The sequence below is a fragment of the Pyxicephalus adspersus genome, chromosome 5 (genome assembly GCF_032062135.1).
Source record: "Pyxicephalus adspersus chromosome 5, UCB_Pads_2.0, whole genome shotgun sequence".
Classification (NCBI taxonomy): Eukaryota; Metazoa; Chordata; class Amphibia; order Anura; family Pyxicephalidae; genus Pyxicephalus; species Pyxicephalus adspersus.
Genome location: NC_092862.1, coordinates 73,367,852 through 73,390,293, shown reverse-complemented (window position 1 = coordinate 73,390,293; position 22,442 = coordinate 73,367,852). Strand labels below are relative to the sequence as shown.

At 38.5% G+C, this 22,442-nt stretch overlaps 1 long non-coding RNA gene across 1 annotated transcript; it reads right to left on the bottom strand.

Annotated features, from left to right (window-relative positions):
• Positions 1-21,049: 21,049 nt before the first annotated feature.
• LOC140332025 (uncharacterized) lies at positions 21,050-22,218 on the bottom strand. Its single transcript, XR_011921016.1, has 2 exons — positions 21,725-22,218; positions 21,050-21,140 (listed from the first exon to the last, which is right to left on the bottom strand). It is a non-coding gene; the product is annotated as an uncharacterized lncRNA (long non-coding RNA).
• Between the last annotated feature and the right edge of the window lie 224 nt (positions 22,219-22,442).

Here is a 22,442-nt window from a genome sequence, read left to right as displayed (position 1 = left end):
ACTCATTAATTCACAACTCATACTTTTTGGCTGGGATAAAAAAAAAATATGAAACACATTTAAGTGTATAAAATGTAATTTATTGCATACATGTGTTAAGTTCATTTTATTGCCGTCCTTTTGTGAAGCAATCCTGCTTAGCCAATAGGTTTCTGAGAAATGTCTTGTACTTTACCAGATTCTCAGAGTCTGATGCAGTTGTCTCTTTCATGAAATGAAATGAACATAGAGCAATCATCAAGAAGTTATTTAAGAAGTTAAAATTATATTATTAAATATTTTTTTCACTAAGTTAGGCCTAATTTACATAATGGCTGTAAGCAAATATCCAGGTATTTGTCAGGTGTTTATACGCATCCACTTTCTCCAACTTTTTATCCAACTTTAATTGGCAGTTGATGACAATAACCCTCATGGTGTGCAGTTATCTTGGTTTTGGAACATGACCTCTTCAGATCTGCCTCATACCACATCCCATGTTCTGACATTACAATATATGTAAGACTATACATGTCATCACTATATTTTAAAGAGATATGTGTACTTCAAAAACAATTTTTTTATTCGAATCATGAAATCCAGGGCAATTTCCATATTTCCCTGTAATAATTTTAAGTTGGTGATGATTATTATCTGTCTACTTATGAAAAAATGATGATTAGATAACAAATCCCCACTCCATTTTTGCAAATTGCCATACCCCATTTAACTTAAAGTGGCAATCAGAAGATCTATTGACTTTGAAGCAGAATTAAACATTACACCAGACAGGCCCTTGCTGAAGGTACAGGTGATGTTACTTCTACAAAAGAATAATTTATCTGCCCAATTAGATCTTTTTTATTTACACTTTTGTCACTACAAACCTTTCTGCTCCATTTTGGGCACTGCCATATTCACCCAGACCACCTCCATGTGTAGATCCTTTGCATTTTATTTGGCCAGGCCAAAATGATGTAATTCAAACTAATGACCCAACTGGCAGGTAAGTTTATTTTATTGTAGAAGAGACGTGATGAAAATCCTGCCTGCTTGCAATTTTTCTGTTGTAGAACTACAGTTCGACTTTAATGGACTACCTAACAACTAGCTCTTTTAGCTGCAATCTCCACTTTAATTGGCGGTAAGTGGTCCATAGACTTTCATTGCAGTTGCTGATTGACACTTTTAAAAGTGATGACCTGTGTCAAAGTGGTGATCAGGTTGTTTAAAACACAACAAACACTGTTAATCTCCTTTGTGGCCACATGGAAATTATAATTGATTGGGCCAGATTTATTAAAGCTCTCCAAGACTACAGAGAATACATTTTCATCAGTGAAGCTGGGTGTTCTAGCAAACCTGTAATGGATTTCATAAAAGTCATTTGATATTTGTTAGCAAATGTTTTAAAATCCTGAACCAGATTCATTCCAGGTTTGCTGGATCACCCAGCTTCACTAATGAAAGTGTATCTTCTCCAGCTTTGGAGAGCTTTGATAAATCAGGCCCATTGTTTTAAACAATCTGATGAAAACATTATGATTACTATCTGGCAACCTACAAAATGGTGATTGGGCTGATTGTCGCTTCATAAGTACGACAGGAGAGTAGAATGCTAAAGTGGAATTAGTTCTAAAAGTGGCAAATTGAAAGTGGTGATCTTTTTAGCTTTTTGCTTCTTTTATTAACAGGGTTTTTTATATATAAACAAGGAACATTCTTCTGGTGAACAACTTATTTACCTCTTAGTAAAAAGTTCCCCTTTTTTTCCATGGACTGAAAAAATGAACCCTGTACTCATATATACCCATACTTCTATACGTAATCTTAGTCTAAGTCTACATGAAGAAATGATAGCCCCAGACTCAATAACCTGAGATCAGCACTACATGTATGCATTCTTTAGTTTATGTGTAGCCAATTTTTTATTGCATTGTGTTTATGCATTTTTTAACACTTTGATAAAAGCAGTTGTTCTGCAGGAACTAAAATACATTTTTTTGCAGAATGTTCAATGTATTTATATGCTGCCTGTTAAATAAATTTATTGTCAGCCCTTTGGAAACCCTGTATTTAGGTTTGCATTTCAACAGATTTATGTTAACCAATGCAGACCTATGCACATGCTATTAAAGGACCCTGAAACTGACACTTGGGCTCTCAGCCAGCTGCAAAACCCACTTTTTTTCCCAGCACTCTCTACCTGTATATTTCTTTTCTTTATTATGGTCAACTAAGTATAACAAATTGCAATAACATATTGCAAATTATTACATAATACAAATTTCCAAGTGCATAATGCAAATGTAATTTCTTTTCCAGCCAACAGGTGGAGCTCTAGATTGTATTTCACATGTTTAACATATAGAGATTACAATATTTCAATTGTATACACGCAGCTATATGGTTAGAGGAGTAATCCAAGCTTGATCAGCTGCTTGATTGTTTGACTTGAGTACTCTGGTGTTCCAATCAGAGAGAGTATACATGGCAGTTAATTGCTCCCCCTCCTTAGAATTCCCATAATCTCTGTAAATCCAGCACCATGGGTTTGTCATACTGTACCCTAAATGTATTATTTATGTATAAACCAAACATTTTATAACATGCCTAAACTACGCAGGTATAAAACATCATTCTAAAACCGAATTCATGTAAAATTAATAGAGCTAACCTTTAAGTTACCATCAAAAAATAACAATCATTGACTCCTGGAAATAAATTATTTGCTTTATAATGTGTTAGCAAACTAAATTATTTAGCATAATTATATTTGGGATTAGTCTCCAGATGTCTGTTTTATTGTGAACGTATAACAAGGGGAATGTAGGAATGTGGCCTTTACCACTTCTGTTTGCTCTACACTGACTCACACCTAGTTAATATGCATGTGTTATTTCAGTGATTGTCTACATTTTCTGCTCTGCCGTGTTTATGCAGTGAGGTAATTCTGACCAAAATTGGCTGTGCCAAGTTATTTTGAACTACGTGTCAGAGTATTAGCATCCCCACAGTAGCTATGTATGGAGATCTGATTTGTCAGGGGAAACATAAGGGCTCCATAGGGTATAATGCTTATGAGTTATTAGCATTAGGAGCGGAAGGCATATTAGATTAAACATAGTAAAAGCTCCTAAACGTTCACCTACAAAAGTTACAATGTTTGTCTTCTTCTAATTGTGTGCACCAGTTACTCAAGAGTGTGGATGAATCCCATTACAATGGCTGGTAACAATAATGAAGAAAAAGCAATGTCTGTTTTCCACTCCTGTGGATTGTATATCCTCCTTGATTGTAAGCTCTTTGAGGTGGGGTCTTCTCCTCCTCTTGTGTCACTGTGTGTATTTTGTATTTGTCTGTCATTGGCAACCCCTATTTAATGTGCAGTGCTGTGTAATATGTTGAGGCTATATAAATTATGTTTATTAATAATATTAATAATAATAATAATAGTTCACTAATATTCTGGTCTTTTTTAACTAAATTATTTTATGGGAGAAGTATTGGCACTGCCATTGCTAGCCTTCCTCTGGTTGCCTTGCTGTGTCTTGTTTCAGTAGTTTGAAGCACTCACCTGGAACATGTATATTATAAATGAGTTTCAAAAAGTGTCAAAATTACATATCTCTACACAGGGATGTAGCTTAGAAAACAATAAAGCCAACACATCAGCATAACAGTCAGTAAAATAGCAATTTTGGATGAATGTCAATAATGGCAACTTCCATTCAACTCTCTCTTAAGGAGTCACTTTAAGAAACACAGGTCCTTCAAAAAAGGAGGAATGCATTTTTACTCAATCTTTAATAAATAACATCTGGTTATTGTTTTTTTTTCAGGCAAAGTTACCCTACCAAAACTTAGGCATGAAAATGTTTTACAACTGCTATTAGGCCCTGTAGGATGACTCCACATGAAAGCACACACAAGGGCCTTGCTAATATAAAAGTCCTTCCCAAAGGTAGGAGAAACTAACTTAAATAAACTGTTATACTCATATATACTTTTTTCTATTTTTGTTTTTTGTTGAATTACAATGAGCATTTGTCTAAATGGGAACGTTTAGATAAAATACTTAATTATTTAAATTATTTAAAATTACTTAATAAATATTTAAATATTTAGTAATAAATTCAAGTTAATATTAAGAATAAACCAATGATCCTTATTACTTCTCCTGTGCAACTAACATCAGCTCATGTCTGGAATTTTCACAAGTTTATAGACAGCATTAACTTCAGCGACATTAGGTTTGATTGAGTGAAAAGCAAAGGGGTTCTCCTATTTTATGGTATTATGATTTTCTAAAGTCATAAATAACTCATTTTCTCTATAGAAGAGTTCACATGAAAAACACTAACATTGTTTAGGTTGTACTCTCAGCAGTTTAGCTCCTTCTGCTCCCCCTCCCAAAACACTTGTCCTGTTTTTACATTCTAGGGGGAGACTTTAATGTTTCTGCTGCAAATTTTAAGAATGAATTAATCCTTAGTAAATAAAGCTACAGAGGTTAGTGTTGACTTTTTTGTTAAACTTTTGTCAATACTTGGATGTCTGTAGTCTGGCCCACGATCACTTCAAAGCATTGCACAGCTTTGGTGCTATTTAGGAGAAATTTGACAAATGGCTTTATATAAGTGAAAGTTTTTTGGTGGGAGAATCTCTTTTGCACAGCACATTTAGTATCCAGCACACTGCCACTGATTTTTCACTTAAATTGGCTCCTATTGAAGTGAATCCAACCCAGCTGTCACGGAGACACTTCTTGCCCAGCACTGGGATGAACATCAGTCTTTGAGAATGATGGTGCTCTCAGGATCACAGCTGTTATTAATCTCTATACCATCATCCTTTTGAATCTGCTCTTTAAAAACATGCAGAATTTGTTTTACATGACAATATTTCTAAGAGTACAGCCTGTTTTTATTTCTGCTGCATCATACTCTAAGGAATGACATTTGGAATCAGGAGCAAGAAGGTTTAAATGACTACAGCATCAGTAAACTGCAGAACCGGTGCAGAATCTCTACATGCTGGATATTATTAGCAATAATAGCAAACAAATAACATTGCCCATACATGCATTACCGTACACATATAGATTTATATTCTATAATAAACCTTATACAGTAAATGACTCGAGACCTATTTTATTTTTCAGTGGAATTGTTTAAATGGATTTACTTGTTAACTATAACATTGTACCTGTTTTACAAAAAATCTCTGTCAGGAGAAATATGCAACATTTCTACATACTCTAGCCACCTTGTAAATAAATCAGTTCCCCATACTAACTTTTAGCATGTCAGTCCAATTAGTTGGGATAACATTCTGTCACTGGAACAACACTGGAAATAGTGCCCAGAGGATACAACACAAATGGTTTTTAAATGATTGTTGAGTAACTGACTCCAGACAGAGCCCTGTCGAATGTACAGACAGTGTTCCCCTGGAATGTATCTTTATTGACCCATTTTACTACATATGCATACCAGTGTTGGTCTAAAAGTTAAAGGGTAGTTAATATGTATAACCTAATTATCATGACATAAGGCTTGTTATGGTGTATAGTGTAAAATGTGTTTTAATGATGTGTTGATTATGATTTTTAGGGTTATGTAGAATTAAAATACTTTGTTCTTTTGGTTGAAATTTCACCATTCCAATTTGCAGATGGAATGGTGAACAGTTTCACTGTTTTTTTTTTATGTTTTACGGTATGTTATCATTTGAAACAACCCTTCTCTCGTATTGTCCTTTCTCATTGTGACACTTACAGATGGAATGGAGAAATCACTAAAATGATCATTGAAACATTTTCACAAGTTGGATAATAACAGTCACCAGCATATATTGCCATTTTAAAATATTTCCCCAGCAATTTGGCAAGTCACAGCTTCAGCCAGATAACCCTCCTCCGAGACTTCCTGGCACATGATTAGAATATGTAATTAACAGGAAAGTTCATAAACTTTAATACCTTCATGTTTCTGGACAATTAGAATGTGCCCTGACACATTCAGTGGTAATTGGACTAAGGTGATTGAGTTACATGTGTGGATATAAATGCTGGGGTATATTCCTAACCCTCATAAAAACTTAATATGTTTGGATAAGCAGCAAAATGTCTTGACAAGTCAAGTTTGACATGACTAGCTAAATTATTTCCATTACCCTGATTAAAAGGTACCTTTAAAGGCATTGTCAAAAGTTCTATCCATCCTTGTTGTCACAAAACTGTGTTTTGATATGCGTTCCTACTAGAGAGATTGCCAATGACTTTCTGTTTTATTATTTTTATTTTATTTTTTTATTTTACTTTTATTCTTTACTATTATTCTCACATATACAGTTGGCAGCCCATGTTGCACTATTTTTTAAACATACGTACCAAGGACATTCTCTGGAGGAGCCAATTACTACATGTTTTTGGAGTTGTTGGGAAACCAGGGTACACAGAGGAAACCCACACAAACACAGGAAGAACATGCATAGTCCATACAGATAGTATCCTGGCCAGTATTTGAACCTGGGGGCTCTAGAAGGAAATGAGACAAATCTTTTCTAGAAGGAAATTATTGCAAAATGGGGCTTAATCCCTTCCCTGCTGTATCAAAAACTAAAACAATAGTTTTAGTAAGCCAGGGACGGGTAACATCATAGCTGCAAATTCCACTTTTGGATCCAGAGGGGTCCACTGGGCAGCCAGTAGGAAGGGTCCATACCAGGAAGGATTCATATCATGGTGGCAGTGATGTTGGCAACCAATAAAAGATCTAACCTCCCAACCTAACCCCCCAAGGGGTAATCCCAAGTGTGACTTGGGGTGGATTTTCCATGCAAAAAGCGGTAATCCCAAGTCACACTTGGGGTTGCTAAAAAACAATAAAAAACCCACTTACCTTGTTTCTTTGGCATCTCCCAGCATCCTTCCTGTCCCTGCAGGTCCTCCGGCGGCATCCTACTTCTTCAATCTTCTCCCGGCGTGTGCAGAGATGGGGTTTCCAGGTGACGTCCGTTCATGCGTCGGTTTGTGCGAGAGGCACGGTGGGAAATTTAAATATTTTGTATTGGATTCAATACAAAATAACTGTATTGAGTCCAATATAAAGAAATCTTTATTTATATATATATATATATATATATATATATATATATATATAATTATATTAAATATAAATAATACAGTTAAATTACATGTTTCAGTATGTAAAAAAAGCTTTCATTTTACCATTGTCAACGAGTGTAGTTGCTTTCCACACCCCACAGCATCAGCTGCAAAACTTTTGTGACAACACCACACTTGGTAATGTGTTTCTTGCTACCTGAAAACTTAAAGAAAGTCACACATGAGTGACAAAATATGAGCACAACTGAGACACAATTGTCACTACAAAAAAGAGGTGCCTTAACAAGGACCCTCATGGCAGTATCACTTAAGGTGATATTTCAGTTAAGGTGTTATTTCACTTAAAACTTCCAGTTTAAAGGGATTAAAACCACATTTGAAATCCCATTAACAAATTAAGTCTTCCATAGGATTTTAGTGAAAGTTGCTTGCAAAGTGCGTTTCTTAATTTGCTGAATCTGAGTTGCTTTGATATGTGGAAACCAGTCATTGGAATGTAACAGCACCCACGTTCTTTTTTTATGTTGGAGCCAAAATGGACAAACTGGAAACCTACAGATTTTAAAATGCTGCAAATATTTTATGAAATTACATGTTAAAGCAATACTCCAGCCAAAACTAACAAAATAAAGATGTTATTAAAAGATAAAAAAACAAAACAGTGTTTGCTGTAATGTTCACTTTTAATTCAAAAATTTCCTCTGAAGGACATTTTTCTGCTGCAGGTCCACAGACTGATGGCCAATATCATTTAACCTAGTTGTTTTCACTGTACTTTTGTGGATCGTCCCTGAGACTGCATACCCTCCTATCTACTTGTTAGGCAGAAAGCCTAGCCCTAGTTAGCCTGAGAAGGAAAATATTATCCATATAGTGAGCCGCAGCAAATAGTGAGCATATTGTGCTAAGCATCAGTAAGGCTTGAAAGGGATTGCTTAAATGGAACCTGAACCTACCTACATCTTACTTACAACCATCTCTAGGATTTACAGAGAAGGTTCAATTAGAGAAAATATCAGGAAAGTGACAGTTTACTGGGCTAAAATGCCTTGTTGACGCCAGAAGTCAGAGGAAAATGGTCGGATAGTCTCAACCTGATGGAAAGGTGAGTGTAGCTTAAATAGCCTGTTGATTTAATTGAGGTGTGCAGATTGACTCAGGATACACAACATGTTAACCATAAAGCAGATAGACTACAGCAGCAGGAGACCACACTGGATGCCACTCTAGTTAGCTAACATAGACATCTGAGGCTACAACTGGGCTTTCCAAAATTGGACAAGTGAAGATTGAAAAATTGTTGCCTGGTTTGATGAGATTCAATTTCTGCTGTGACATTTGAAGGGTAGGGTCAGAATTTGGCTTTGACAACATGAAAACATGGATCCATCATGTCTTGGTCCAGGCCAATGCTGGTTGTGTAATGATGTGGGGGATATTTTCTTCTTTTTTTACCTTAATAACAAATGTGCATTGTTTAAATGCCACAGCCTTTCTTAGTATTGTTGTAGACCATGTCCATCCTTTTATGAGCACAGTTTACTCATCTTCTGATAGCTACTTCCACCAGAATAACGCTACTTCCACCAGAATAACGCTCCTTCTACCAGAATAAGGCACTACAAAGAATATCTCCAAGCTCAAATCTTGGTTTCTTGGACTGGTATCTAGATCATGACAATGAGTTTGCACACATGCATGCACACATTTTAAATATTTTCATTTAAAGATGTACTAGTGATTCTATATCTGCACCAATTTGTGTATTGTATATATATATCCTTCCTTTATACCTAGGGTCATTTATGACCCGTTTTCATTTTATAAATGAATATAAGTACCACATAAATTTGTTTATTGCATCATGGTTTTTTAGTTTGTCAGGATCCTCTATGTAAACAAAATAAAACAAAAAAAATCAATTTCTCTAAATTACAAAATGCTGTGGTGAAAATATGACTAGGGATGAGGGAGCGTGATTTGTAATTTCAATCTTGCGGTAAATCAGGCCTTTCTCGCTTACCGAACATGTAAGCGAGAATGGCTCTGTGATTCGCCATGAGGTCGTGTTCTCGCCAAACAAACAGGGGAAAAAGCAGGGGGCTGTAACGGCAAGAAATTTCAGTGGGAATCACGGCTGGGAGCGAATAATTTGCTCCTAGGATGCACAGCAAGGCCCAGCAGCCAATCAGGAGAGATCTGAGCACAGACATATATATATACAGGGAATGAGAATCTTGTGTTCTGTGTATAGGAAAGATGCAGTGGGAGACATGTATTGTGACAGGGACAGTGTAGGAGCCTTCCTTGGTATTTGTTAGCTGCATAGTTCTGTGTTTTATGGGGCATATAGTAGGTAGGACTGTTTAGTATAGGATATTGTGTGTGTAGAATTGATTAGCCAGACATTTTTACGTTTACATGAGCTACTAACTAGTCAGTTTTGTTAAATTGTCAACAGTCAGCACATTTAGTGTAAGTTATATTGTGTGTATTACACTCTTAGGTACTGTTCACTGACTGCACATGCACTGAAGGTACAATTGTGGTTGCTGCTACTTGTAGTGCCATGCATAGCTACTCAGTTTTGTTAAATTGTCAGCAGTCAGCACATTTAGTGTAATCTTTATTGTGTATTAGTCAGTGCTAAAACCGGTGAACTTGGGGGAGAAAAGTCACAACGCCAGAGAACTCTTGTCTGCTTTGCACAGGGAGGTTGAGGCTTGGCTGATGCCCCCCCGGCTCCCAACGGGCAACGTAGTGTGCGACAACGGGGACCACTACGCTACAAAGAAAAAATGTCAGTTTCTACCCAAACCGGCGCAAGAGAATGCAAAGGTGACCCACCTGAGCCTGCCTCGGTTGAATTTTTCCGCTAGTTATCACAACGTACAGGGGTGGCATTCATCGCCAATGTGCCAGCTTGCCATTGTGCCAGCTAGCAATATACTTTACATTTCTGCTGCTTTTGGGAGGCCAACAAACTGCAGATGAAAACCCCTAGTACTGCCACACTGATAGGTATTATTGCCTTTGCCTAATTTTTCAGCTAAGTATTGTAAGCTTGAGGGTTTGCATTCATGTCATCCACTTCATGAAGCAAACTAGCAATATTGTCTACCTTCCTACCGCTTTCGGCACCACAGACCACAGCAACAGTGCTGGCGCACAAAACATCTTGGTCTGGTCCTTAGGTTAGGTTGAAAAAAAGCCTTAAGTTCATCAAGTTCAACCACTAGGGAAATAAACATATCCCAGATATAAAACCCTATAGGACATAGTTGGTCCAGAGGAAGGCAAAAAAAATCCTGTTACAATTTGCTTCAACAGGGGAAAAAAAATCCTTCCTGATTCCATGAGGCAATCGGTTGTTCCCTGGATCAACAGTCACTGGTATTTTTACTTTAAAGCCCTAATACCCAGTTGTATTCTGTGCTTCTAGAAAAGCATATAGCTTTTCCTTAAAGCAATCTATAGTATTTGCTGAAACTACTTGCTGAGGGAGTGGATTCCACATTTTCACAGACTTTACAGTGAAGAATCCCTTCCTTATCCGGAGCTTAAACTTCTTTTCCTCCAGACGCAAAGAGTGCCCTCTTGTTTTTTGTAATGTTCTCAAAGTGAATAATGGGGAAGAGAGTTCTCTATATGGACAGTTTATATATTTGTACAGGGTGATCATATCCCCCCTTAAACGTCTCTTCTCAAGGGAGAATAGATTCAGTTCAGCTAATCTCTCCTCATAGCTGACCTCCTCCATTCCTTTTATTAATTTAGTTGTCCTTCTCTGCACTCTCCAGTTCAACAATGTCCTTTTTGTGAACTGGTGCCCAAAACTGGACTGCATATTCCAGATGTGGTCTGACCAATGCTTTGTACAGGGGCAGGATTATGTCTCCATCTCTGCAGTCTATTCCTCTTTTATTACAAGAAAGTACTTTACTAGCTTTAGATATTGCAGCCTGGCATTGCATGTTGTTATTAGGTCTATGATCTACCAGAACCCCCAGATCCTTTTCCATTTCTGACTCCCCCAAATGTATTCCCCCTAGACAGTATGAAGCATGCATGTTGTTAGCTCCCAAGTGCATAATTTTACATTTATCTATATTAAATGTCATTTGCCACTTGGCTGCCCAATCAAACAGTACATCCTGTTTTGATGGCAGAGACTCCTGCTAGTGGGTTGAGTTCACACCTAGCGCCACCCTTTCCCAATGTCCTAATGTTTATGCTGCCTTCTGTACGCTGTCCATCCTGCAAAAACCCTATTTGCCTGCTGTTTACCTGCCATTTTCTGGAAAACCACAAGGTCTTTAGGAAATTTTGTATTTTTCCCTTGTTGCCACTGTTCTTCTACACATACCTAGTAAATTTGGTGGTTCTAACATGTATAGAGGCTTTGCTATTAATGTTTAAAGTTGGCCTATTGACTTTAAAAGAATATGCAAAATCGGTTCGCTGAAAATTCTTGGACCCATCAGAAATTCGAGGAAATTTTCGAGAGACTGTCAGAGGCCTTCTCGCTCATCCCTAATTATGACCTTTGTGTTGTTTATGGTCAGTTTTGACCTGGTTTTAATATATAATTTTATAACAATAGTTAGTACCAAAACTGAAGTCATACACACACTAAAATCCGACTATCAGCTCTCAGCCACAGAATATCACACTAACAGTCAGCTCTCTCCTCTCCCTCCTCTATTCAGGGCTTATCACTCAGGCTTCTTATCTGTAGCTAAACAGACAAAACAAACAGGCATTCCAGACATAGAAGGAACTTTTCAGTAAAGCTATGTACACACGTACAATCATTGTTGTTGAAAAGGATATTTCACGATCCTTTCCAACGACTAACGACTGCACGATGCATAAATGAGTGCTGTTAATACAGCACCCTTCTGCTCTATGGCAAGGGAACTAAGGGGCACCGTTCTGCTCTATGGCAAGGGGTTACTTGCAAAGCACACATATCCTATTTGCAGATTGCAAAAATGCATAGAAGACATACAAAAAGTGAAATTATGGATTATATCGTGGATAAAAATGAGACAGAGGATGGAGACCAGCACAGCGATACAGATGAACAGGTTTCTAAAACGGAAGACTAAGAAGAGTATGAAACCAGAATTCACAGACACATCTGATGAGGAGGCCACCACTGCTGAAGCTGCTTCCATTCCTGCTAAAACATTCAAATCCAAAAGGGGTAACATCTGTTGGAGTTCAGTACCTCCTAAAGTACATGGCAGACGAGCTGCTGAAATGGTCATCAAAATGACCCCTGGGATCACAAGGTATGCTGTGACTAGATTAGGTGACATCAAGACCTGTTTTGAATTGTTCATGCCATTGTCACTAAAAAAAGTCATAATTTCTATGACAAACCTTAAAGGAAAAAAAGTCCATGGGGACATGTGGAATGACATTGATGAGGAATGCCTGGATGCTTATATTGGTTTTCCCATTCTTGCTGGAGTGTACAGATCCTGTAATGAAGCCACTCATAGTCTCTGGGATGCGTCATCAGGCAAAACAATTTTCCGGTCAACAATGTCACTTCCGACCTTTTGAATGATATCAAGGATCCTCAGATTTGACAACAGAGATACTAGAGCAAAAGCTGACAAGCTTGCTCCCATCGGGGATGTCTGGGAGAGATGGGTGCAGCTCCTTCCACTGATGTTGCACCCTTGGCCTCAGGTGAAAGTAGATGAATGTTTTGTCCCTTTCCCTGGAAAATGCCCCTTCTAGCAATACATGCCCAATAAGCCAGGCAAATATGGGATAAAAATCTGGGCAGCCTGTGATGCAAAAACAAGCTATGCGTGGAATCTACAGATTTACACAGGCAAACCTGCAAGTGGCATCCCAGAGAAAAAACAAGGAAAATGTGTAGTCCTCGATATGACTACTAAACTGCAGGGTCACAACATCACGTGTGACAGATTATTTTTACCAGCTATGACCTTGGACAAGAACTTCTCAGGAGGAAATTAACCATGGCAGGCACAATGAGAAAAAATAAACCTGGGCTGCCAACCAAAATTTTGAAGGTGAAGGGCAGGGCTCCACTTTCCTCCAAATTTGCATTTACAGACACTACCACTATTGTTTCATATTGTTTAAAAAGAATCCGGAGTGTGACATCAAGAACTAACAAAAAGCCCATACTTATTCTGGATTACAATAAAAACAAAGGAGTAGTAGACAACCTGGACAAGCTGACTGCCACCTACACTTGTCAGCGAATGACCCGGAGATGGACAATGGTTGTGTTTTATAACATCTTAAATGTGTCTGCATACAATGCGTTTGTGTTGTGAACCCACATCCACCTAGGGTGGAACTCAACCAAAAATAACAAGCGGAGAATGTTTCTTGAGGAGCTAGGAAATTCCCTTGTCAAGGGGCACATTGAGCAGACGAAACGGGTTCCCTGAGACCCAGTCGCTGCAGCCTTTGTCAGAAAGCTACGGAGCTCACCAAGCACTCCTTCTACTTCATCAACAACACAAAGAGCATCAGCGCCAGCATCCTCAGCCAGTCCTGCCTCAGCATCAACCAGCATAGTCACAACTCCATTGAATCCACTTGATTCTAAAAGAAAGAGTTGTTAGGTCTGCCGTAGCAATAAGGACAGGAGGACAAACACTTTGTGCTTCCACTGCAAAAAATATTTATGCAAAGAACACACTAAAATTTTCACACATTTGCCACACATGCATCTAAACACACACTGACATGCATGTTCTTGCACAAAGAATTTATATTGGTTTGATTTGCTTGACTGGTTGTTATTTGTTTAACCTTGCAAATCTACATTTTGTATTATTATTACTTGTTCTGCTTTTCTATTTTTGACGGAAAAAAAAAATTTTTTTTGCCCTTTGTTGAAGTAAATATATATGGGACAAAATTGACCCGTAACACCATAGATGTTACTATAGTTAATAATATTAACATAAAAAGAAATAAAAAACAAATATTTAAGAGATGTGTTTTAATACCCCTCAGTAATAGTCTGGTAACATAACAACCTTTTATTTACTTATATAATTCTCTTGAAGTTTTATTTTACCATTTTTTTTTATTACAAACAAGAGGTATGCTATCAAACAAGGCCAAGGGGGTCACACCAAAAATATTAAAACCAATCTTTTCATGAATAACGAAGCCTAACAAAGTAACCAAGAGGTAAGAAACTAATTGGATGAAAAATAATTGTTTTAAAGGTATTTTATGGCTGATTTTGGACACGGGTCAAAACCAACCAAGTAACATCATGGATAGTAACAGTAAGCTAAGTTTATAGGAAGGATATATAGAATTCAGCTTTAAAGTTTTTATAATATTATAGTCACTGGGTTTACGTACATTTAAGTATAAGTTTAGCTATGATCTAGGTAACTGTATGACCTGGGCCTACCCCAGCAGGGGAGATGTTATTTGACCATTGGGATATCTTTGTGGTTTTGGTAATCTGGCTCACTGACAATTATGTTTTCAATTTTCCTAAATAAGAGATTTCATGAGAGCTGTATATATAAACACTAAGCAAAGAAAAAAAATTATCAATACACTGTGGTGTGTAGTAAATAGTTAATTTACAAAATACTTGGTCATTTGAGATATTCTTGAACATTGCTCTGTGTGAACCTATTACTCTGAGATTGATTTACTACAATAGTAGAGCATATTCACTTTACAATAGGAATTTTCACCAGTTTAGTAAAACAAAACTAAAACTACTTGAAAAAAGGATAATTCATTTCACAAAGCTAGTTATAGATTGTACTTTGCAAAGTGAACCTGCCCCAGTAAATCAGTACAGTACAGTACCAAATCCATTAAATGGTTACACTCCATACCTAATAAAGAACAAATAACAAAATTGAAATGAAAGATGCACCCAGACAAAATGTCTTTGTTACTGCCACATTAGGTTTGGCATCACTAGGCTAAGGGGAACAGTAAGTATGAATGTATTTCCTAGTATTAATACCATTCTACAGCATTTGGAATATTCTTATATAGTATATATATTAGTATAGTGGTAAAAATGAATAGATGTGTCCAACATGCTTTTGTCCCAGCCACAGTTATAAACAAGGTGGAGTATCTACTACTTTCTGGTGCAAATTCTGTATGGTGACATGAACACACATGGGTTACACTTGAAATGACAATTTCAGTAAAAGTTATCCTTAAACCCAAATATTATTCTAATGTCATACTTGCCTCTTCCTCACTAAATTATGGTACTGTGTTTTGCCCACCTTGGTGTGCCCAAGGACCCTAACCTGGCAGTAACCAGCGGTGCAACATCCTCACTATCAGAGGCTCTGGAGAAGACCTGGTTACTGCTTAGACTCCGCGCCTCAGCCCTTCTCAGGGTTCACATCGCCTCTGTGCAAGCCGTAGCACCCCCTAGTGGTCCTGTCTCTTTGTGCATGACAGTTTGCACGAACCATGTATACACCCTCCGCAGACCCCAACCAACTACTCGCCTAGAGGCTTGACTACCAGGAAGCTAGTCAAACCCAGGTACTTTGCCAGCTTCATGGGCTCACTTACCCGCCTGGATCAGCTTCTGGTCCCCTGTAGTGTTCCTGCTGAATCACCGATCCTGGCTCAGTCCTGCTATACCAGTGGCCTCTGCACTTAACCTACCACCTCCACAACAATTTTCTGGGAATCCCAAGACCTGCGGTGGCTTCATCACCTTGTGCAATATACATTTTGAGCTTCAGCCACAAAGCTTTCCCACTGACTAAAGTGGCGTACGTGATATCCCTGCTTTCTTACGAAGCCTTGGCATGGGCATCTCCACTCTGGGAAAGGAAGGATCCATTCACCTGTAGCATTGAGGCTTTCCTGAGCCTTTTTAGAAGAGTTTTTGATGAACCCACTCGGGCCTCCTCAGCAGCCAGCTCTCTCCTGCGCCACACTTACCATGAGCCAGTTTGCTGTTAAATTTCTCACTTTGGCGGTGGCCCTCCACGCAACCTTCTGAGAGGGCCTTTCTGATTGCATTGGCTTGGAGTTGGCTGGTCGAGAAATTCCCACTGCTTTGGATCACCTGATCTCCCTGGCCACCCAGATTGATATACGTCTCCAGGAGAAATCACGCTCCCGCAAAGTCTTCTCCCCACTACTAGCTCCATTCTTCCAGAGGCCTCTGGAAACTTCAGTCCCCCGTTTCTCTTTTATCAGAAGTACCCATGCAACTGGGCCGCTCATGTCTCACGTCTCCAGAGGAGAGATCCTAGTGCCTATTCTCAGGTCTCTGCATTTACTGTGGATTGAAAGGCCAGTTTATTAAAACTTTGCCCACAGAGGCCGGGAAACTTCAGCTAGTATGCTCTGAGGGGGGCATGCTAGGTCAGTCTCCCCTCCACTCAGTGTCCCTCAATACCAATTCAGCTCCACCACAAGATGTCCACACTTGCCCTGAAGGCTTTTATCGACTATGGGGCAGCAGGCAAATTCATCTCTGCTACTCTTGTCAAGGAGTGCGCCTGGCCTATACAGCCACTGGCTAAACCCCTGCGTATCTCTGCAGTGGATGGAAACACTCTGTCCTGTGGACTAATCCACTTCCACACTTTTCCCATGAAAATGTCTGTAGGTGTGCTACATCAGGAAACCATCACCTTCCTGGTTCTTCCACAGGCCTCATTTGCAGTCCTTTCATGCCCTGAAACAAGCTTTCCTTTCTGGTCCTGCTCTGGTTAGGCCAGATGTGTCCAAGCCTTTTTCTATTGAGGTTGACGGCTCCTCAGTTGGGGTGGGCGCTCTTCTCTTTCAGGCCCCCCACTGGAGCAAGAAGCCCATGTGCATTCTTTTCTAAGAAGTTTTCCCCAGCAGAAAAGAATTATTCAATCAGAGACAGAGAACTCCTAGCTATTAAGTTAGCTTTGGAAGAATGGTGTTCCCCTCACAAGATCTCTATTTTTACTGATCACAAAAACTTTCAGTATCTGCAGTGTGCTAGCCGTCTCAACCCCTGGCAAGCCCATTGGTCAATATTCTTTTCTCGTTTTGTTTTTGTGATTACTTTTAAACTCGGTTCCACCAACTCCCTAGCAGTTGCACTTTCTCTCTCATTTTATCCACAGGATTCCGAGACTATTGTGGAGCCAGAGTTTATCATCCCTCCAGCCCACATATTGGCCTTGACCTCTATCTAGAAATCTGCTATCCCTCCTGCTAAAACTTTGATGGCTCCTCAACTCCCCACCAAAATATTAGGTTGGGCACCTGTCTCTACTGGTGGCCCAACCTTCGTAAGGATGTGACTGACTATGTAAAGACCTGTGCTGTCTCTGCTCAGATCAAGTCATCTACTTGTGCCCCAGCAGGACCGCTTCTTCCTCTGCCCGTTTCCCAAGGAGCCTTGGTGTCACCTGTCCATGGATTTTATTACGGATCCTCCACCCTCCGATGGCTGTACGGCCATTTGGGTGGTTGTAGATCGCTTTTACAAAATGGACCATTTTGTACCCCTTCCAGCTTTACCATCAGCAGTTGCAAGGCCAATCTTCATTCGCAAAAGTTTTAGGCTTCCCAGTATGTTAACCCTTTTAGTTTTTGATGGTGCAATTTATCTCACACTTTTGGTAGGACTTTTGCAGATCCCTGAACATCTCTGTGGACTTCTCCTTACCCTATCACCCGCAGATTAATAGGCAGACGGAGAGAGTTAATCAAGCCTTGGAGCAATATCTCCAAGCACTTGTTTCTGCCCACCATGATGGCAAACATCCTCACCTACCGTCTCCTATACACTGCTCTGCTGAAATACCTGCACTCAGTGCCCTGCAGAGAGACTTCCTCATCTGGTCTTCTACTTGTGAGCATCTAAAAACATGCAGCTCTCAGGCACAAGAAGTTTGCTGATCACGTGCTTCCTCCCCAACCTGGAAATAAAGTCTGGCTCTCCACAAGGAACATTCAGCGCAAGGTGCCTTCTCTGAAGTCTGCTTCACAGTTCATCAGGCCTTATGCCATTTCTGCCAAGGTAACCCAGTTTGTTACAAGTTGCGTTCTCCCTCACATCTCAAGGGGGGGTATTGTCACACTTACCTCTTCCTCACTAAAGCGCAGGCGCATTTCTTCTGCGCATGCAGGCAGTTCTGACTCTGGTCGTGTCTCTGTTCCAAGCTTTATCAATTACAACCAATCCGCTGGCCAATCAGAAAATAGCCTCCTAGCCACCCCTGGCTATTTAGCTAGCTCACACAATGCACTCTGTTCTGTTAAGCTAGTTCCTGTTCACTTGGTGTTTAATTCAGTGTTCCCTCTGTCCAGCTTCTGTGTTAACCCCTCGTTGTCCAGTCTGGTGGTTCCGAGCCAACTTCCCTGTGCTGTTCCAGTGTTCCTGTCTGTGGATATCCCTGAGTCACCTGTGTCTCCTGTTGCTTCCAGTGTCTCCTGTGTTCCCTGTGCCCTCAGTGGCCCCTGTGTCACTGGTGTCTGTCTCCTGAATCCCTGCCAATTGACCCCTGGCGTGTGACCTGACCTCTCTTGCTTGCTGCCTGCATCGACCCCGACCTTCCTCGACTATCCTTCTGCTTTGTGCCTTGTTTTTTTATCTCATATAGTTAACACAGTCTTTGGATACATTTTTGTTTCATGTCTGTAAATTGCACACTAACACAAAATTTTTACCAATGCTAAACAGTGAAAGCGTTCAAGTTTTAGTTTATTGGCAGGATCTATAGTTCACATTGTTTTTATTAAAGAGTAACATAAGCTTTTTTCCTGGCTTTAATTCCACAATGTTCCATAGGGATTTATCAATGCCAGTGTTGAAATAATGCACCTTTACAAGAGTCATGAAGATGTTTTCCATGGTAAATTGGAATTTATTTGGCTCAAGCTTATATAGAAAAAATTAGGGAAAGTAATGGGTAACAGATAAACAGAAACTGTAACCATGTTATGTTTTAATTTGCAACACTAATACTAGTTTACCATATAGGTGTAAAATGTTTGGATTATATATAATGGTATATCCTATACTTAGGAACCGTTACTTCTTTTGATCTGCACATGATAGTAAGTCACTGTAGCATAACATTTTCTTATTAAACTCAGATGGTTACGTGACCTGTTCCAAAGAATACCTTTGTTTTCATCCTGTCTAGAACCATCTTGGCCTGTATTTCCCACTTCCAGCTATTTAACAGTGAACAAGTTCTTCCAGAAAGTGATAGTACCAGGGAAGGCACTAACCATAGGATACCCTTTGCATCTGGGAAAATCCTTGGGCTCCACCTGACTTACCGAACTACTGAACGAGTTCTAGAGGATATTAACCACATACCACAGAATCTATCCAATAAACTAAGTCTGCAAGAACATGTCTGAAGCACTCTCCAACATGACCACTTCCATACCTACTGGGAACTTTTCGAAGAAACAGCTTTTCATTTGTACAGAACCTTAAGTCCAACAAGGCTTTTTGAGCAAGAACATAACAGTTTTAAATGACCAAAACATGACTGAGGAACCTTTCCTTAAAGATCCAAGTCTTCTTTTTCCAATCCACTTCTCCAGCAAGAGTATATTTAAAACCTAGGAATGGAAACAGGTTAACACACTTCTCCAGGAACAGGGGTCAAAACCAGCGAAGTCATCAATAAAAAAGAGTTTAGCTGTAGGATGTTATTATTAGAGCAGATCATGGCAGTCCTTCAAGCTATCCACATTATAAATATTATGTTTTACTCTGTTACCCATAAATGTGTGACCATCCCACTAATGTGCTGTTTACTGTGCTTTCTTGTCATTTTGACCCAATCATATTTAACATAAAGAGGAAAACATATAAGCTCTCCATTTCAACTGCCAAATGTGGTGAGTGTTATTTCAAGTTTTATTAGAGTTGTCCAGAGAAATCTATACCAATGAGCAATAAATAACTATATACATATAAGCAATAATAATACATAAAACTGACAAATGTTTGGATTCTTTTGAAATGCCTTGCTATAGGACAAACTAATATAAACAAGAAAAGTAAGTAACCACTACTAAATAAGTAAATTAAACTGTTTAGAAATAGTACTGATCAGGTTAAAAATCGCCATCATTGTTGCTCCCCTACCCATCTTGTATGCTGAGTTGTTAAATCATAAAAAGAATAGGCTATGGAGTTAAAACACAATTCATAAAGTTTTAAAGCTAACCTAAGGGTATCAATTCTTAGTCAATGGAATAAACAAAAAAAATATAACTTTTCTAAAATGTAAATAATTATGATGTTGTATTGGTTTTTGAACTAAGCCTGTTATGTAATTTTTTTTTGCCCCCCAAAAAATGAGATTATTTCTCAAATTAACCTTCACAATGCACAGCACCTCTGTTCCAATTGTCAGTTAGCATGCAATCCCATACACATCACTGCTTGCCTCCTGGATCCACTGTCAATTAGGATATGCACATTTAGGGTGACAGCACAAAAAAAATCACCCTTTTACAAGTAGGGACCTAGGTATCTAGGGACAGATTATTACAAAGTACAACACCATATATATTTTGGATATATTTTAATATTTCACTATGATGTAGATTGTAAAGTTTTAGCATGTTTAGCAAGTTGTGGCTAAGTATTATTTTCAGATCCTTGCTAGGTCCATTGCACAAATAACAATTTAGGCTAATCTGAAGGTAAAATTGGATTCCTCTAACTATATCTAATGAAATGACTTCAGGGCAGTTGGCTCATACATATTATATCCAGCTGTAGCCCAAGTCTGTGTTATAATACATGCACATATACTCATCTGTCACAAAGTAAGTAACATAAATGTTTATGATCACAATACACTACAACCATGGCCATTTTACATTTCCAACGGTATATTTGACCTTAAACAGCATTGTTAATGGACCCAAAGTTTGGACACTTCCAACTATATTAAACCAATATTGTAATGTGAATGTATGATCAGTTTATTCTGGCCTTTTTAGACACGTGCATTATTATCCTGGTGTTAAACTTTTCTTCTTCATGCAGCGTCTGCAGTAAAGAGAAACATAACACCCATATTTAGTCACAGATATTGAATTATTTCTTAACCAGTTAATATTTGTTCTGGTATTTCTCATTTAGAGAATAAGGCAAATAAAATGTCCCCTAGACTATACATATTTATACTTGAAATACACATTAAATCTCTAGCTATTTTTTGTACAGTCATTCCTCCCACGGCTTTTAGTTTGAAATTGCATCTGTTATGAGTTGTGTTTTTACTGGCACTGCACTTATTTAAAATGAACAATGCTGTATTGCAAAGCTGACTTTGATTAGACTGTCTGGCAGTAAACTCTTCATGTTACAGAATTAATGAAATGAAGAGTATGCTCTTTTCCTGTAGTGTTTACTGGGATGGGGAAAGTGTTCACTAATTTGTATGTGTGTTACTGGCCATACGCTAACAACATTTTCTAATGGTTTTTCAACTCCAACAAAAGCCTTTTTATGTAGACTCAAGTAATAATTTTACAATCCACAATGCTCTGTGCTCTAAGCAAATCTAGGCTTAAAAAAAAAAAAACACAGAAAGAAATGTTATACAAAATATACAATAAATATACACTCACCCTTCCATGAAGTCCACAGACAAAATAAGTTCTTCGTACCTCTTCTCCCCCCTTACACAATCTCTAATATTAGGATAATTTTCGGTTGCAGTTTGCTGTTCCTCAGCGGAAAGTTACTGCTGCCAGGACAGCTTGACAGCCATCAGCCAATGTTGCTCATATCAGCTGTTTTAATCATCATAAAAGATAAAATATGAGCAAAAATGATAGATATTCAGGACTTCCCTATCCTTTCTTACATGTAATGAATGTTGCCAGTCAATTAAAATACTATGAAGTTCTACTATCCAGTACAGAAAAGTTTGCTATAAAATAATGCTATAAATAATGTGATACCGGTAATAAAATTAGTAACTATTATAGAGCTATTTTTTTTTAGCTTTGTTTAAAAAGAGAATACAGGTAGTCCCCGGGTTAAGAACATCCGACATACAGACAACTCCTAGATATAAACGGGGCTTCCCTGCTCGCTGTGTACAGAATGGAGGCCTGAAGAGGAGCGGTTTGGATTACTTGCAGAAGAAATATTTTGCTAAACACAGCTGAGGTTGTGGGTGATCTTAAGGACTTAAGGCTCTTTCTGCAGACTCTTGTAAATTTGTAATGACCAAGACAAACTCTACAATTGTTTCTTTTTGCATATCAAAGCACAGCTTGCTCAAGACGTTAATGAATGTCTAGGCTCCATAAAGTTTGTTTTTTTTTTTTGCTTTGTTTG